Source organism: Triticum urartu, chromosome 3, assembly GCF_003073215.2.
Source record: "Triticum urartu cultivar G1812 chromosome 3, Tu2.1, whole genome shotgun sequence".
Classification (NCBI taxonomy): Eukaryota; Viridiplantae; Streptophyta; class Magnoliopsida; order Poales; family Poaceae; genus Triticum; species Triticum urartu.
The window spans coordinates 140,721,919-140,733,237 of NC_053024.1; positions in this window are offsets into that span (position 1 = coordinate 140,721,919).

Genomic DNA, 11,319 nt, shown 5'->3' on the forward strand with positions numbered 1-11,319 from the left:
AACCATTTAAAAACTCAAGTTTTAGCATTAGTTTGGACCTGACTCGGAGTCTAATAGGTGAACACGACGATAATGTAGCATGTCATCATATTAAGCGACGCATAACGTAAGCAGACACGGAAGAGTGCGACCTCTCTTGCGGACCCGTGTAGTCCTCAAGGTCATCTGCTCAGTTGATGATGGTAATGCAATTGTTGTGGCTGCCGGCGGCGGGGAAGAAGATCTGAGGCGGCGAAAGATAGTCTGGAGAGTGGATCCCTGCTGTGGTGAACCCTTCCGTCGTTGGAGCAGCTGAGCTGGGGTGGAACACAGCGCCGCAGGAGCAGGACAAACCACACAAGGTTTTCTTTGACACATATATGTAACAGAAGTAATTGAGTAAGGGCTTGTTTGAATTTGAGGATTCTAACAATGCAGGGATAGGAAATAGACAGGAATAGGATAGGAATGCACGTGCAAAACAGAGAATTTAAAAACACAGGATTTCTGCCAATCTGGGTGTTTGATTCACAACAATTGGAAGATCACAGGCTGCAAAAAAGCATGGTGAGGTTAAGTCAAACTACAAGAAAATGTATGGTTATAATGCTATTATGCTACTATCTCTTAGTATTGTGCTTGATGAATAGGAATATAAAAAGGAGGAGAAGTGGAAATTAGAATTCCTATGGTTTTTCTTTCAAGGAGCCACTAAAGGAACAAATCCTACAGTTTTCCTTTGCACCAAATTCATGAAAAGTAGTACCATAGGAAACTTTCCAATTCCGATGTTTTTCATTCACTTTTCCTTTCAAGCACTGGCGATTCTAGTAGGCAGGCTTGAGCAAGCAAAATCCTACACTAAAAAATGTTTTTGTGCTACTTCTATTACTTTGGACCCAGGCCACTGCCATACTAGCTCAACTCCCAGTCCCATCGACAAATGCACAGCTCAAACGCGCAGAGATAAATAATGATGGCATTCAAGAGAGTCCATCACAGATAGCTAAGTTGCCTGGTACCTCATTACTTGTCATATAGTAGGATAAAATAATCATATTTCCCGTTACTATGAGTGCTCAGTGGACAATATATATAACATGTAGAGTAAAAAGAGATGCAACAAGTGTACAACCTCTTTGGTGAAGCCATGTCGATCTCAGCGTGATTGGGTTGGCCGGTGAGGATGCTCCGGCTGACTTGGCTGTCGGAGGAGGGGATGAAGATCTTAGGCGTCTGGAGATGGAGCCCGAGGTACTGCTCCGCTGTGATGGAGGGTTTCGTTGGAGCAGCTCCGGTGAGTTGTACGACGTCGAGGCTGAAGCAGGACAAGAGAGACAACGAACAATGTTAACCTGAGTGGAATTCTAATAGCATCTCCAATACATGACGTAAAATACATAAACACAAAGTGCTAGATGTAAAATACATCAGCCGCTCATCTCTGAACTTAACTGTCGAAACTGAATTTAACTGTCGAAACTGAACTTAACTGTCGAAACTGAACTTAACTGTCGAAACTGAATTTTGCTGTCGAAACTGAACGCACTAGCAAGGTGAGGCTACACGTCGGTCGACTGACTTTTTCATCTATGGTCAGTCGATTTTGCAGCCGTTGGATACGAAATCAAGGGCCTGTGGTTCATCTTCAACCTCCACCCCCCTGAGCCGGCCAAACAGCAGCCCCCCGCCGCCCCGCCTGCCCCGAAAACACTCCCCACCATCGGTCCGCCGCCGCCCCGGCCATCCCTCTAGGCCCCCCCGTGCCGAGCTTTTTCTCTGGCGACCCCCACGCCACCCCCCCGCCAATGCCCCGCCACCGCCGGCGACCATCGCCCCCATCCTGAACCCTAAGATAGATAGTGGGGTACCTCTCCGGCGAGCCCCCCTCCCCGCTGCAGCTGGTTCTTCCTTCACCCCGGCGGCATCAGAGTGAAGTGTAGCTAAATCGGAGCAGCATCGCAAGCAAGAGCAAGAGCGAGAGCAGCAGCGCGAGCAAGAGCAATAGCAAGAGCAGACCAGGCAGGAGACCGAGAGCAAGAGCAGAGCAGCAGCGCGAGCGAGAGCTAAAGCAGCAGCAGGTCCTACTGATGTGGACGTCGCTGTCGAGGGAGCAACGTCATGGAGGAAGTGGCCAGCGACGCTGCCGTGGATGGAGCCGCGTCGTGTCAGCTCTGGATCAAGCACCGGCTGCACCGTGAGATCGAATTAAGAAGAAAATGCGGCGATTAGTGTACAACCTCTTTGGTGGCGCCGATTAGGCCGCAACTTCATTGAGGAAACGGTGGTGATGATGCTCTTCCGGTGGTGCAGGTGAAGACGGCGGTGTGGGAATGGAGGTGGCGCGAAAGACGAGGGGAATGTCGGGGCAGCTCCTTGGAGGTGGAGGACGGTGTGGCTGAACCGGCGAGACGATGAGATCGACAACGGATCCTCATCCGGTACGGTGGATGAGGGACGTCGAGGTGTTGCTGTGGACGACATCGTCGGGGAAGAGGCTCCGGCTGGGTGGCGGACGGAGCAGGGTGTGGGGGTTCGTCGCAGGTTTTCGCGGCCTCGGTGTACGAATGGGTGCGCGGATGGGATGGCAGTGGGGAACCATGGCTTAGAGACGCGCTTGTCCGAAATGTGGGGTAAGTTACGAAAGTACCCCCACCGATTTGGGGCAGTTCTTTTGGTTCAGGGGTACCACGGGCATTTCGCGTGTCGGGATTTCACAGGAGGTGGGAGTTTTCGCGCGCGTTGTAATTTCGGAATAGCAAGGCGCAGGTTGAGATGGAGGGAGTTGTCGGAGCACAACGAGACAAAGATATATCTTAAATATTTCGGGCTAACAAGGCGCGGGTTGAAGAGGCGGGAGTTTCCCAGCACGATAGACAGAGACGATAGCTTGAATTTTCGGCATAACAAGGCGCGACTTGAAATTTCGGAAGAACAAGCTTAACGTGTACCCAAAAAAAGACAATTTGTACCTCAACACGCACAACACACACACACCATTTAGACTAGAGTAAGGTACACGTGCATTGCACGCATGAGATTTGGCAACCAAATTATGAATAAATACCACATTATAGCATGCAAGATTTGAGTCATATATGCATGATGTAGATGTTCGTTTAATTCTTATAGTTCATTTCATTCAAAATCATCTAGTTTTTATAAGAAAGCTAATATATTTTAAGATTCATGGAATTGTGCATCGTAAGACATAAAGTAAAAACAAATAATGGCAAATCATGTAGAAAAACATTTGGGCAATTCTGATACGGAAGATTCTAGAACAAATAAGAAGTGCTTGTGTTTTGATGTTTGTGCATTATGCTTAAGTTCAACCATGGAGTCTTCTAGATTATACATGTGGCAAAATCTGGTGGAATCTAGATGATATCCAACGGCTAGTAGTGCTCAAATTTTCCATCTTTGGACCATCGGATTCACCTCATCCGACGACCATGTTTGAAAGTTAAAGTTACCCGCACACAATATAAAAAATATATATAATATAATATATATAGGGGTATAGATATAGATATGTGATGCAAAAGCCACCCATCATCTCCAATTAGAATAGTGTGTCCATGCACGGATGCGACGTGGCCAAATTATGTCTGCCATCGGTATCTCAAATTCAAATCAGTCTGACCTTGTTCAATGTGTATACATTACAACATGCTCGTTTCCAAACCCCACCACGCAGATCTCCATTATATTCATGCATGCATGGGTTTCAAACATCAGGATCTCTTATTCAAATATTTGAATTCAACTTTACATTGATTGTGACCTCACCTATTCAGCTATTCTTTAACACCCACACAGTAGTCTTCTCTTTATAATTGTACCACTAACCTTCTCTCGTGCATGCATGCACACACACTATCAGTCGACATTATCCGTCGCACGCATGCAATCTTTTTCTTCAGGTCGGTCTCCCATGAAGGCACACACCAACACACATCCCCCTCTCCATCATATCGGGCATTCTTTATCTCTCATGCGTGCATGCGCAACGATCGATGTTCCTCTATGTATGTGTGTATATAGCTAGGTCTTTCATAGTTTTCCACACAAACCGATCAATCGATATATCCAGTGAGGTCTCACCCTCTTTCCCACGTCCACATCGATCAATCTATACCTCTCTATATAGGATTAACATATATAGCTAATACACCCACATTAATTATGTATCCAACGTCCCCCTCTCATCATCCATGCCTTTCGCTTCATCTCTCAGACGCGTGCACAATGGCGAAGACAGGGGGCAGTAAAGGCCCTGCCCCCTCCCCCCTAACATCACTATATATCAAGGCTAATATGAATGTGATCATTAGACAATTGCTGCTAAAAATGGTTTAAGTTCATGAATTGACCCTCCTCGTAAAGGATTAGCAATGCTAGGCCCCCTAGCTCATTTATTTTTCATGGCTCCGCCACTGCGCACATCAGCACACGTGTTCGCCTTCTCTCTCTAAATATTGATCTCGCACTTGTGCATTCCTTCATAGTCTCCCTCCACTCGGCCCCTCGCACCATCTTCTAGCCCCCACCGGATTTTGCCACATGTACAATCAAGCAGACTCCATAGTTGAACTTAAGCATACTGCACAAACCTGAAAACAACAGTGGTTCTCTTTTGTTCTAGAATCTTCTGTATCATAGCTGCCCAAACTTTTTTCTAGTTGAATTGCCATTATTTGTTTTTACTTTATGCTTTACAATGCACAATTCCATGAATCATAAAATATATTAAGGGCTTCTTTGATTCAAAGGATTCTCAAAGGAATTTTGGAGGATTCTAATCATTAGGAATTTTTCCTATCTTGGTTGTTTGATTCGTAGGATTGTAAACCATAGGAATTTTTCCATATGATTCATTTGCACTAGATTTCATAGGAAACATCCCATCCACTCAAACCTCCTTGAAAGAATTCTGCATTTTTTCTATGCACAATCAAACACTCGTACAATCCTGCATGATTCAAGACGACATTCCACTATAATCCCATGTTTTTCCTATTCCCGCGTTCTTAGCTTTTTTATAAAAACTAATTGATTTTGAATGAGATGAACTATAAGAATTAAACGAAGGGCTACATCAGGCATATATGACTCAGAGCTTACATGCTATAGTGTGGTATTTATTCATAATTTGGTTGCAAAATCTGATGCGTGCAATGCACATGTACCTTACTAGTACTTCGAGTATGTGCAAAACACGTAAATTAGAATACCAATGGCACGCTACACTTTGTCTCTCTTACAGTTCATGAAGCCACGTGGCACATGTGTAGGCGTTGTCCCGACCTCCTTGCGTGGATTGATCACAGTGACGTGCTGCTGGTTCCAGAAGAATGTACTCGTCCTCCCTGAGCCATACTGGCGGTACATGCACGAAGCGAAGATGTGCACGCACGCCATGCACGCACTCATTCCTCGCACGCACACGCGGGTACACGGGCGGACACAATTTTGTACCAAGATCCACCCCATGTGATAATTTGACACGTGTAAAGTCATTCACTTCATTGATGGTCAATTAATACAGCGCATGCAAATTGAGTGGACGTGAGGGCGGAAGAAAGACATTATTACTCCACTGCGCGCATACGAGTAATTAAATCGTGGGTTGCTAGTAGTACTTCCATTAGTCTCCTTCGTATTTTGTGCCAATTTTTGACATTAACATAATATTTACGCATTTGAGCAGTGTAGTAGTACTTGAAATTTATGTTCCGCTAAACTCATCGGGAGCCGTTTTGGGCCTCGAAACCAAAACCATCAATTAATCTTTACCTTGTTCCCATCACATTCGAAAACCTGCTCACACCTACTAGTAGTACGTACCAAACCTGAACGTGTTCCCACTATGCAGGTATTAGTACTAGTGCTAGTACTTAGGTTATAAAAAGGGGAACTACCTAACCGAAAATCACTCTACCTTTCCTCCTCATAAGTGCTTCTTCTTCGTCCGTCGTTGCCATGGCCGGTGAGCAGAGCTCTAGGTCGAGAACTACTCGCAACAAGGGAGCGACAACCAAGGCTGCGGAAAAAAAAGAGAGGGCTCACCGCCACGCAGAGACCTCGAAAGATCTCTCACGGGCAGGCGATGGCTCCCAGGAGCGCCCTAGCCGCATAGGCGAACATGCCGAGCCGGCGGAGCTGGAGTCGTTATCCCTCGACGGCATGCCCGATCAGCTCAATAAGCAGAAGGAGATCATCCAAGGCTTGATGGAGTTGTTGAAGGAGAGCCTCGACGACATGCCCGTTGAGCTCAATCAGCAGAGGGAGTTGACCGCCGGCTTGGTGATGCTGCTGAAGAAGAGCATTGCCTCGGAGAAGAAGGCGACCGACGAAATCCTACGACTTCGGGAGGACAATGCGAAGCTCTGCCACGAGATCGACCTATTGAAGGAGAAGAACGCCGGCTGGAAGAATCTGCATGAGAATAGTTGTTCCTCGATGAAGATGTTGCAGCCCTCGCCATGGAACAGAAGGAAGAGTTGGCGAAGCTCCGCATCGAGCACCGGGCTGCTGTCAAGGTACGTAATATGGCCGTGGAATAGATGATGAAAGCTCGCGTCGAGAAATGCCGCGTGAGGGAGTCCTGGATTAGGGGGTGTTTGGGTAGCCGGACTATACCTTCAGCCGGACTCCTGGACTATGAAGATACAATATTGAAGACTTCGTCCCGTGTCCGGATGGGACTTTCCTTGGCGTGGAAGGCAAGCTTGGCGATGCGGATATTCAAGATCTCCTACCATTGTAACCGACTCTGTGTAACCCTAACCCTACCCGGTGTCTATATAAACCGGAGGGTTGTGGTCCGTAGGCAATCAACTCCATACACAACAATCATACCATAGGCTAGCTTCTAGGGTTTAGCCTCCTTGATCTCGTGGTAGATCTACTCTTGTACTACCCATATCATCAATATTAATCAAGCAGGAGTAGGGTATTACCTCCATCGAGAGGGCCCGAACCTGGGTAAAACAAAGTGTCCCCTGTCTCATGTTACCATCCGGCCTAGACGCACAGTTCGGGACCCCCTACCCGATATCCGCCGGTTTTGACACCGACATTGGTGCTTTCATTGAGGGTTCCTCTGTGTCGTCGCCTTTAGGCCCGATGGCTGCTTTGATCATCGACAACGATACGGTCCAGGGTGAGACTTTTCTCCCCGGACAGATCTTCGTCTTCGGCGGCTTCGCTCTGCGGGCCAACTCGCTTGGCCACCTGGAGCAGATCGAAAGCTACGCCCCTGGCCATCAAGTCAGGTTTAGAAGCTTAAACTACACGATTGACATCCACGGGGACTTGATCTTCGACGGATTCGATCCACAGCCAAGCGCGCCGCAATGTCTCGATGGGCATGATATAGCTCTGCCGCCGAACAGCGCCTTGGAGGCCGCATACGCATTGGTTTCGACCATCGATTCGGAGCCTACTGCGCCGATCGAGGATCAGCGGTTGGACGCTGCATCAGGAGCTGCGATCTCAGAGGCGATCGAGCCGAACTCCAGCCCCGCACTCCGCATGGCCCGTGACTCCGAGGAGCCGGATTCCTCTCTGAACTCCGAGCCCCCCGCGCCCCTGCCGATCGAATCCGATTGGGCGCCGATAATGGAGTTCACCGCCGCGGACATCTTTCAGCACTCGCCCTTCGGCGACATCCTGAATTCTCTTAAGTCTCTCTCCTTATCAGGAGAGCCCTGGCCAAACTACGGTCAGCAAGGATGGGAAACGGACGATGAAGAAATTCAAATCCCACCCACCACCCACTTGGTAGCCACTGTCGACAATTTAAACGACGTGCTCAACTTCGACTCCGGAGACATCGACAGCATGGATGACGATGCAGGAGATACCGATGGACCAACGCCCATAGGGCATTGGACAGCCACCTCATCTCACGATGTGTACATGGTGGATACCCCTAAAGGAAGCGACAACGAGGAAAAAGGGGATGGGATGGGAGATCGACCCCCCGAAAAGCAATCAAAGCGTCGGCGTAAACGCCGACCCAAGCCCCGCCTCGACGAAAACCCAGCCATAGAGCAGGACGAGCCGGTAGACGACGAGCAGGCCTTAGAGCAACCGTCCGAACAGGGAAACACGGATAGAGAAACCAAAAATCCCTCCTCCGGCGAAAACGGCATTCCAGACAACCTCACGCCGAATAAACCTATGGAGCAGAAGAATCTCCACGAGAGGCTGGTTGCAACTGCACGCAGCCTAAAGAAGCAGAAGTGGAAGCTAAAAACAGCGGAAGACGCACTCCGGATTAGATGGAGCAAAGTAATCAATACCACAGATAAGTACGGCGACAGTCGCCGCACTAAAAGCTATCCGAAAAGAAAGCTACTGCCTGAATTCGACGAAGAGGCCCTAGAGCCCTCGCATTCCAAAAATAAAAAAGCCACATGGTCGGATAGACGACCCCATAAAGCGGCAAGCGGCGCCGAACCTAGATCGGCATGCGACCCATTTAAGGATCCGCATCATGGCCCAGTCAGGTCCATTTATGGGCCAAGAAAGCAAGCTCTCGTAAGCAGCGCTATGAAGCCATCATCAGAATCTGGCATACCCAAATACAGGGGCGCCGCACACCCCCTATGTTTCACCAATGAGGTCCTGGACCATGAATTCCCAGAGGGATTCAAACCCGTAAACATAGAGGCATATGATGGAACAACAGACCCTGGAGTCTGGATCGAGGACTATATCCTCCACATACACATGGCTAGAGGAGATGATCTCCACGCCATAAAATATCTACCCCTCAAGCTTAAAGGGCCAGCCCGGCATTGGCTTAAAAGCCTTCCCGAAAACACAATTGGAAGCTGGGAAGAGCTCGAGGATACTTTCCGAGCAAACTTTCAAGGGACCTATGTCCGCCCTCCGGATGCAGACGATCTTAGTCACATAACTCAACAACCCGGAGAATCAGCTCGGCAGTTCTGGAATAGATTCCTCACTAAAAAGAATCAGATAGTCGACTGTCCGGACGCTGAAGCCTTAGCAGCTTTCAGGCATAATGTCCGAGACGAATGGCTCGCCAGACACCTCGGCCAAGAAAAGCCAAGAACAATGGCCGCACTAACAAGCCTAATGACCCGCTTTTGTGCAGGGGAGGACAGCTGGTTGGCAAGGTGGAGCCCCAGCGACCCAAGTACATCCGAAACTAGGGATGGAAACGGAAAACCGCGACACAACAAGGACCGTCGCTGGACTAAAGATAAAAGTCCGAAGAGCACGGCAGTCAATGCCGGATTCAAAGGCTCACGGCAAAATAAGGAAAAATCGCCCCCCCCCCCAGGATAACAGGGACGATCCATCCAACCTAAACAAATTCCTGGACAGGATATGTCAGGTACACAGTACTCCCGGGAAGCCTGCTAACCATACCCACAGAGACTGTTGGGTTTTCAAACAATCCGGCCGACTCAATGCCGAACACAAGGGGCTCGACACACCAAGCGAAGACGAGGACAAACCACAAAATCAGAGTACCAGGAAACAAAAAAACTTCCCACAAGAAGTAAAAACAGTGAACTCACTTCACATAACAAAACGTGTGGTGCCCGTAAAGGTACACACCACACGACCTAAAGGGTCCTGCCATAGGTCGTCAAAACCGATCATCTTCGGTCAGCTAGATTATCTAGGAATATCAAGAATGTAGGCTGGACTGCCTTGATACTCGATCCAATAATTGGCGGACTCAAGTTTTCAAATGTCCTTATGGACGGCGGCAGTGGACTAAACCTGATATATCACGATACAATCCAGCACATGGGGATAAACCCAGCAAGAATCCGCCGCAGCAAAACCTCCTTTCAAGGGATAATAACTGGTCCGGACACCCATTGTACGGGTGTTCTCCGACTCACAGTCACATTCGGCTCTGCCGATAACCTCCGCCGCGAAAAGCTGACCTTCCACATCGTCCCGTTCTCAAGTCGCTATCAAGCACTACTGGGACGCGGAGCTTTCACTCGCTTTAACGCAATACTGCATTATGCATCTCTTACACTTAAGATGCCCGGTCCACGAGGCATCATCTCTTTGACGGGGAAGCACTAAAGTGCGCCCCCCCCAAGCGGAGGACTGTGCGGCCGCTTTGACAGCCCCACAGCAAAATGGCCTCACCGGCCAAAAAACTTCAAAATAGGTCATTTAAAGACCACGAACGCGGATAGACGAGTTCGGCGCAAAATCATCATTGATACAGGCCTAGAAGCCATATACCCCTGCACTAGGGGCTCCACGCATATACAATAAGAGACAATAAAGCTCAAACTTATATATCTTACTTTATACTTTGCTTATTTTAAAACTTTTTTCGGCACGACCCGTTTTCAACTCAGTTCCGCTCTTTTACAGATGAACGTCGTGCGGCGCCCGTCCAGGATACGGCACAACGGAGACACAGGCGCAGACGTGAAGTAAACCTTTTTTACTGTCTCTTGTTGCTACACATCCCCTGGTTTTTTTCTTTGTAATATAACCAAGGAGGAGGCTGGCGTCTTGGCATATGGCCACGTCAGAATTTTTGCACGTACCTGGACACTAGGGGCTTTTTTAATAAAGAGTGTTGTTTGGCCCGCACTCATAAAGACCGAACACCTTAGGGAGTGTTCGGTGTCGCGAGTTTTGGCATTATATGCATCAGCTCCGACTCATGTCTTTGGTCAAATGTTGGGTTGCCCGGCTCCTGAGTTCGGCTACCTTACGTTCCGCTCTATCGGCTAAGGTAGCACCAGGAGAACTACTGCGATTGTGCCCCCGGTTCGGCTAGGGCGAGCACCTCAGTAGAGAAAGCCGAAAACTGACTGTCATGATGTAGCGTGAGACTGGTCAGCCACTCGATGACTGATCGGAATCTATCGGATTCCTCCACTTTAACGAAGGGCCGCTTCCCGGTCAGGCACTCATGCGCCCCGAATTCGGACAAGCGTAGTTGCCACCAAGGAGCTACCTAAAGAGTCTCATTTTCAAACTCCTATGGCTAAGTGAAAGTGTTAAAGCATTATAGTCCGGTTGCCTGGCCCGCTGCGCTATCACCTCTTTGTAGGACCAAGACGTTGGGTTAAGAGTGAAAATGCGTCTTCTGCAAGCACCCCCGCACTATGTGCGTGGGGGCTGAAGCCAACGACTGCCATCTTTCAGATTTTATATATATATACATATATATATATATCTTAAAACAGCCACATAGAAGGTGTTAACAATATTTGGAGGCACAAGTATAAAAAAGGCCACTACAATTTATCAAAATATTGCTTTATAATTACATATGCTATCATAACATAGCATCTTTCGGGCACTGCGTCT